At 32.5% G+C, this 8,827-nt stretch overlaps 1 long non-coding RNA gene across 1 annotated transcript; it reads right to left on the reverse strand.

Moving 5' to 3' along the window:
* Positions 1-4,601: 4,601 nt before the first annotated feature.
* Positions 4,602-8,827, reverse strand: LOC131179304 (uncharacterized). The gene is made up of 3 exons (XR_009148300.1): positions 8,761-8,827; positions 5,178-5,265; positions 4,602-5,089 (listed from the first exon to the last, which is right to left on the reverse strand). It is a non-coding gene; the product is annotated as an uncharacterized LOC131179304 (long non-coding RNA).

Raw genomic sequence — 8,827 nt, forward strand, 5'->3', positions numbered from 1 at the left:
CTCATTTATACATTTTATGAATTCTATTTGTAATGGGCATACAAGCCTCAACTACCTATTCACATCAATTAGGTGACTTACTTTTGATGTTTCAAGCAATCCATGAACATTTCGTGGATTTCAAATTTATGGCCTTAATTTCCCTTTAACAATATAGTTCTTACACTTTGTGTCCTTATTTACTATTCACTCAAATTGTTGACTTTTTAATACATAATAAATTTACTGCACCTAAGTTCTCCAAGATACCACATTTTGCATTCTAAAGTTGTTGGTATTGGTTACCAATACCATTTCAAAGCTTAGTGTTGGTTACTTTACAATTTTCAGATTTTAAGCACTAGGTTTACTATTCCATTAGTCATTTGTACAGCAGGAATTTGGCAATATTTTTTGATGTTCTTTTATGTGTCTTCTTTAATTTTATTTTTGAATCACTCCAATTGGAGTTTTGTAGCTCAAGTTATGGTCATTTTATCATAACTGACTGGATTGGACAGAATTCAGAATTCCGGGCAAAACTAGTTCTGGTAGATTTGGTGACCTAGGTTTAGTTGGCAATTTGACTAGATTATGGTCAGAATTTGGATTTATGTTCTTCATGAAAGTTGTAGGGATATGTCTCAAATTTCTGCTGGTAAAATTTCAGATCAATTGAACTTTTCTACACTGAGTTATGACCATTTTAACAAACACTGTTCATTTGGTCATTTTCCAAGGACAGCATGTTGGTCACCCGGATTAGAGTAATTTTTAGGTCAACTTAGTTTAGTTTTCTGGCCAGGGTTTCTTCACCAAAGTTGTACCATTATGTGTCTAGTTTCATGTCCAATTGGCCTTGCACAAATTGTACCTACACAACTTCAGTTATAGCTCAAACAATACATTGGACTCAAAGGTCCGAATTTCCTACATAAGAATCAACACTCCCAAATTCTATTCTCCCAACTACACAAACTTCATTTGACATATTTGGCACTTCTAATGGTCATTAAATCATCTCAACATCATCAAATTCTAAGTAATAATACAAAAACTAAGTTAGGTCAAAACCCTAACTTATAATTTCAATCTCAATCATACATCCATGCAATTTGATTTCTAATGCCTTAAACTTCATTAATCAACTTCACAAACTAAAACAAAATCATCAAAACCATCAATTTCATTTACTTCCTAGGGCTGCCACAAATTGAAACTTCAACATATTCCAAGTTTTCTTTTCTTTTCATGCCATTTCAACTTAATCAAGCATGCTTTTCATGCTTAGGAAAGATAAAGGGTATGGTTAGTACACTAACATCTTTAACCACTCTCTTGGCTTGCTGAAACCTTAGAATTTTTTTCATTTTCTTCAAATTTCTTGGCAGACAAACACTTCTCATTGGTGTGGATATAATTTTTAGTGAAGGTGGTCAGAGCCTTTAGGGTGAGGAAGGGTGGGAATTCAAGCTTGAAAGCTTGAAAAATGGAAGAGGAACTCTTCCATGGTGGTGCGGCAACTTTGAGAAAGAAAGGAGCAAAATATTTTTTTTCAATTTTTAGTCTCATTTATCCTCTTTTATTACTTAATTAAGTGGTTCTTACTTGTGATTGGTGGATAGGATTTTAATGACATCATATAATGTCATAATTAGGTATTTTCTTTCATTTTCTTTTTCTTTTCTTTTCTACTCATTTTTAATTTAATTTTGAGCAATATTTATTCATATTTTAGATCATAATAATTATTTACTTAACTGGACAAGTCGGCCAAAATTCATCTTTGAAGACGAAATGACCAAAATACCCTCTGTTTGGCTTATTAAGCCAAAATCGTTTGTACCGATCGAAAAATTTTTCTAAAACTTTTCTTGGCATTCTAAAGCCATAGAAATCTCAATGACTCTTCTCTAGAGTCCTAAAAATTATTTTATGAATTTTCTCCAGAGTCTAGGGCTCCTAGTTGCGAGGACCGCAACTTCCCACTGGGTTACCCATCGCTAGGGCACCGGCTCATTTAACTCGGTTGTATTTTATTTCTAAAACTTTTTCTAAATTTTTCTTATTAATATGAGTTAATTATAGTTCCTCACTTTAGTTTAAATATTTTTCCAGATTTTCTAGCTGTCCGGACCGATACCGGTCACCGAAACAGTAGAATGTACGGAATAGATACAGTGAGGGTGTTACAATTCTTCCCCTCTAACAAAAATTTCATCCTCGAAATTTACCCAGTGTAAATAGTCAAGGAGCTACTACCTCCTTAATTCTTCACCTTTCTATATTATTCTACTTCACTTTCTCCTTAGTCTCAATCCTATCCTCAAACAGTTCTGTACTCATTTTTTTTCATCTTAAATACAGTCTCCTTTTCATCTCCATTCACTATCTCATTGTCCCTTCACTCTCTCATTCCATACCTTAACCTAAAATAAACGGAAAATACAGATCTACAATAGTATCACCTCGACTCTTATGAATGCAATGCATGATATGCAGTCTAAGTCCAGAAATGCCTACACCGTGCTCTGATGCTAATAAATGTAACACCCCTCACTCGTCTACTATAGCCGAGTAAGGCGCAAACTCGGTGCTAGAGCACCCTAACTTATTTTAATTTATTTCTTTAAAAAATTTTGTTCTCGTTATATTTAATATCTATTATTTTTCGACGGAGAAACTAACGGAGTTTCCCCTATTTTATTATCGTTTGACGTGTTTTACTATTAACCTGTTTGAAAATTTCAAGCAATAAATGAAATCTCATCAATTATTCTCATTATTCACATCTTATTCATATATCTCAATTTCAAATTCATTTCCACGCATTTCCATTCATGCACAATTTATATATATAAGTTCTCAAGTTTCATTAATTTACATTATTTACAGACTGATTACATAAACTCATAATTTGCATGATCTACAAATTAATTGCAGTTCTATAATCTATATTTCAATATACAATTCATAGTTTACATTACAAATAATAACTAATAATAATGTACAAAATACATAATATGATCTACATGGGCCCTATCTACATGCATTGCTGAGGACGTAACAACCTTGAACACTCTGCAGATCAGGACTCTAAAATCTCAGTTTGGTATTCACTGGGCTTTAACTTCAATACCTGCGCGAGAAACAAATCCATCGCGCTAAGTATTGCTGCTTAGTAGTGCAATAATATGACAAGGAAATAATATAACAAGTAAAAATAATTGAAGCATATTTTCTATACTCAAGAATTTTACTGGGTTCATGTGAAATTTTCCATACACTATATATTTCGTCATTTATGTTGCTCTCTAGAATCACTTCTTTCATAAGTTTACAACAATTATTTATATAATGTACAAATAAATCTAAAATTTATACTTATATTCTAATGAAAATTACGTTTGTAAAGTTATTTAAGTTATAATTCTTCTACTAGTCTTTTTATCACTTCCTTGATACTTTCTAAGTTGTTTACAATAATTTTGTAATATTTAAAATTTTTAGAACTAGATTTTTAATGAGATCATATGGTGTCATAATTAGGTATTTTCTTTTCTTTTCTTTTTCTTTTCTTTTCTACTCATTTTTAATTTAATTTTTAGCAATATTTATTCATATCTTAAATCATAATAATTATTTACTTAACTGGACAAGTTGGCCAAAAATCATCTCTGAAGACGAAATGACCAAAATGCCCTTCGTTTGGCTTATTAAGCCAAAATCGTCTGTACTGATCGAAAATTATTTCTAAACCTTTTCTTGGCATTCTAATACCATAGAAATCTCAATGACTCTTCTCTGGAGTCCCAAAAATTATTTTATGAATTTTCTCCTGGGTTTAGGGCTCCTAGTTGCAAGGACCGCAACTTCCTACTAGGTTACCCATCGCTAGGACACCGGCTCATTTAACTCTGTTGTATTTTATTTCTAAAATTTTTCTTAAATTTTTCTTATTAATATTTGAATTAATTATAGTTCTTCACTTTAGTTTAAATATTTTTCCAGACGTTCTAGCTGTCTGGACCGACATCGATTATCGGAACAGTATTGTACGAAATGGATACAGTGAAGGTGTTACAAAGATGTTTTAGAAGAGCTATGTGCACCATTAGCATTTTGGGAGCATACTAATCTCAAACCCAGTCCGCGCATCATACTCAATGCACCAGGTTTTACATACACATGCTTACTTGGCCTTGAGTTAGAATCTAGTCCATTTCTTATTGTGGTTGGTTTTGTCATTATCCTAATAAGAGTTAAAACATATGTCTAGTATCAATAAAAATAACTTCAGCCATTATATAATAGCAGCAAACAAATATTCAATCAAAATGACTATTACAATCAAGGCCTATACTAAAAAAAAAAAAACCCAATTTTCTTTTATAAATTATAATCAGGTTTAGACCTTTAATACTTTCTTTTCCTTTTTCTTTTTCTTTGCAAAGATGTTCCATCTACAACCATCGGCTCCAAATCCTTTCTACTCCAACTGATTTCACCTTCTATGCCCAATGAAGTGGTTGGATTGAAATTTAGATGAAAGGATTCACCATTTTGATAATCTTCGTTTGCACAGTCTAGATTGTCAACATCATCCTCCATTTGTAGTGGCATTGAATATGAATCACGAGGTTGGGTCTTTATCACTAATTCCCAACCTTTGCATTTATTGTCATGGGCATAAAAAACTTGTGATGCTTAGCTAGCTAATACAAATGGCTCATTTGTTTTCAGAAGTCGTTGGGAGTTAACACTAACAATTCCATATTCATCTATTTTAACTCCTTTCTCTCTATCATAGACATCCCACCATTTACAACGAACCAATGCCACTCGTCTTCCTCCAAGATATTGCAATTCAAGAATCTTAGTTAAAACCCCATAAAAATCAATGTTTGCAATATCTATCTACGCCATTATCACCAACAACTACCACTCCACTATTTTGTGTCCTTAAACCTTTTTCATGATCTTCTGTATGAAATCTAAATCCATTACAAATTTACCCTTTATAGCAGGTAACATATTGGGAAGGACCACGAGATAGTGAAAGTAAGTCTTCTATTTTTTTGTTGTTCATAGTCTTATGCAATCTTGTCACCTGCACCAAAGATTAAATTTGAGAATTTAAGTCTTATCATCAAGGATAAAAATTCACAAGAAAAATCTAAATTTTTTGCCACACTTACTCTAACTTTGAACCAATTAATAAAATGCCTATCCCATGCTTTATCAGAGAGCTGTTGTGTACTACTTGATTGAATTTGTGAATACTCTCTATAAGATAGAATTAATGATCTTTAGTGAATAATTGCCATAAGGAAAAAACAAGGATGAAAAGTAAAGAAAGGATTGAGATTTCATACTTAATTAAGGGTTGAACTTCATCATAATTTTTTAACACATAAATATGTGCTTGCTCTAATTCATGCATATCAAGGTTAAGTACTTTGCCTGCTCCTAAAGGCCATCCATAATGTGAGAAAATTTGCATTCCTTTAGCAAGCTTAGATTCACCACCATCATGGTTACGATCAAGGCGATTAAACTTTGTGTCCATGTTATTCAAGTACCTTGAACAAAGAGTCATGCATTCATTTGCGATGTAGCCTTCAGCAATTGAACCCTCAAGATAAGTGAAGTTTCGAATGAGAGACTTTAAGACATACATTTTTTGCTCTACAAAATACATCCATCGATATTGAATAGCCCACCAATCTTAGCCTCATTGGCTACATGAACAAGCAAATGAACCATGATATCAAAAAATGAAGGTGGAAAGGTCTTCTCTAACTTGCAAAGTGTGATAGGAATTTGAGATTCAATTTGTTCTAATTGATCCATCCTTAAGACCTTAGCACAAAGCACATTGAAAAATAGAGACAATTCAAAAATTGGTTCATAAACTGTTTTGGGAAGAAGACCACGTGTTGCAAGAGGAATTAAATGTTGTAAAAGGACATGGCAATCATGGCTCTTCAAACCTAAAAGCTTGTGCCCTTTGAGGTTGACACAATGAGAAATGTTAGATGAAAATCCATCTGGAACTTTTAGTTGTTTCAAGAATTGGCAAAATTTGTGCTTTTCTTCAAAAGATAATGTATAAGATGCCATAGGCAATTTATACTTATCCTCTTCCTTGATTGGATGCAATTCTGGCGTTATTTTCATTGCTTGTAGATCCAGTTGAGCTTTAAGATTGTCCTTAGTCTTTCCTTTCATGTTCATTATTGTCCCAATTATATTATCACATATATTTTTTTCAATGTGCATCACATCCAAATTATGTCTTAATAATAAGGTCTTCCAATATGGAAGTTCAAAAAAATATACTCTTCTTGTTCCAATTGTTACCCCGACTTTCATGTGATATTTCAACCTTTTTTCCAAAAGCTTTTGTTAGTTTTATCCCTTTAAGGTCTTGCACTTGTTTAAGAATATCACTACCAGACATAGGCTTTGGAGGTAATCTATGCTCTTTTGTACCATCAAATGACTTCTTCTCATTCCTCCATTTATGAGTACTTGAAAGATAACGATGATGCCCCATGTAACATTGCTTGCAACCATTAGATAATCTTGTCCAAGAAGTGTCTTTGTTACAACAAGGACAAGCCAATTTTCCGTTGGTACTCCATCCAGATAAGTTCCCATATGCCGAAAAATCATTAATGGTCCATAATGTCTTGTTAATACATCAAACGTCTCAACCCCAATTTCCCACAACTCCTTTATTTCTTCTATCAAAGGTTGGAGATAAACATCAATTGCATCACTAGGACCTTCAGGACCAAGAATAAGCATTGACAAAATAAAATTAGATTGCTTCATGCACATCCAAGGTGGAAAATTATATGGAATGAGAATTACTGGCCATATGCTATATGATGTATTTGAATTTGCAAATGGTTGAAAGCCGTCACTAGCAAGGCCAAGTCTAACATTTTGAGGGTCTAAGGCAAATGATTCATGAAGCTCATTAAAAGACTTCCACGCCATTGAATCAGCTGGATGTCTCATCACCCCATCATCAACTCTTTTATCATGATGCCATCTCATCAAAGAAGATGTTTTGGTAGACATAAGCAATCTTTGAAGCCTAGGCTTTAATGGAAAATAACACAAAATTTTCATTGGTATTTTCTTACCATTTGCTTTGTACCTTACTTCCCCACTATGCTTCTCACACTTCCATCTGGAAGCACCACAAACCTTACAAAAGTTAGCACCTTTATCTTCCTTCCAAAATAACATGCAGTCATTTATACAAGCATCCATCTTTTTATAAAAAAGGCCAAGATCTTGAATTATCTTCTTTGCCTTATAATATGAATCAGGTAACGTAGACCCATTAGGAAGTAACTCTTCTTTAAGCATCTTTAATAACATTTTAAATGACTCATTACTCCATCAACCAAGGCTTTTAATATGAAGTAATTTTACCAGTGCTGATAACTTTGAGATTGTAGAACCTTTGTATAGTGGTTGTTGAGAATCCCTCAATAACCTATAAAATTTCTTTGCTTCAGCATTCGGTTCCTCTAGAAGAATGTCATTGTAAGCACCAAAATCATTAAAATCAGGATAGAAATCTCTCATAATTTCTTCCATCTCATCCTCATTCTCATCTCTTGATTCACCATCATCATCACTTTCAGATTGAGCCTCACCTAACTTTTCCCCATGGTGATACCAAAAAGTGTAATTCTCCATTATCCCATACACTTTTAAATGTGTCTCAACTAGTTCCCGAGTTCCCGAATGTGTGTTCCCACATTTCACACATGGACACCTAATTTCATGTTTCTCCCCTGTCCTATTAAGCAAATTCCACAAATTTCTTTACTCCTATTTGATATGCTTCATTAAGTCTATCATCAACAAAGTCCATCCAATCTTTACTTGGTGCCATATTCTCATGGATAGAAGATTACAATCTCAAGATTACCTATTAAAGCACAATGTCCACATAAAAGTTAAAACGAGAAGAGTAAATTTTTAATTAACAAATATTTTATTATAAATCTTCTAAATTTTTAGTGTAGTCCACGTAAAGAAATTTCACTAGTAGCCTCACTAGAATTAGCTAGTTAGCATTTTTTAAATTGAAAAAAGAGCCTAGATCTTAAATATTCAAAATGTTGATGATGAACCCAAATTGATGAATTTCCTTACTAATGATTGGTAGAACAACACATGAAATAGTTTACCACTAATTCATATTTGTTATTGAAAATAATAATAATAATAATAATAATAATAATAATAATAAAGTCAAATAATAATGAATATATTTCTCATCTGTTGTGCATGTATACAGAGAGAGAGAGAGAGAGAGAGGCGCATTGATGAGTGGGAGAGGGAAAGAATTGGGCTTTTGAATTGTACTATATATAGCTATATTTCTTAATTTTTGAACAAAAGCAATATTTGAACTCCACTTTGTATAGCTACATTTATTTACTTTTTTAAGTTGATACTAATATTCATAGTTATACTTTTTTCTACTAAATCGTAGCATCACACCACGTGATCACCCATATGCATGGGGTCAAACATCACATTTTAATAAATAAATTAAATAAATATAGCAGTAAACAAATTCATAACTGAACTTGAACTATTTGAAATTTCTTGCTTAGGGACAATTGAAACCTAAGTAAATAATTAATTAAGTGAAATAATAAGCCTTTACTAAAAAAAGCAATGAAAGAAACTCATTCTTCTTAAAAGAGTACAATTAATGAAGGAAAAGAATAATTGAGATCATACCTTATGAGTCAAAACTTGTAGATAGAAAGAGTTGGACAAAAAGCAACTACCAAGAGAAATCAAAACC

This window comes from Hevea brasiliensis, chromosome 1 (genome assembly GCF_030052815.1).
Source record: "Hevea brasiliensis isolate MT/VB/25A 57/8 chromosome 1, ASM3005281v1, whole genome shotgun sequence".
NCBI lineage: Eukaryota > Viridiplantae > Streptophyta > Magnoliopsida > Malpighiales > Euphorbiaceae > Hevea > Hevea brasiliensis.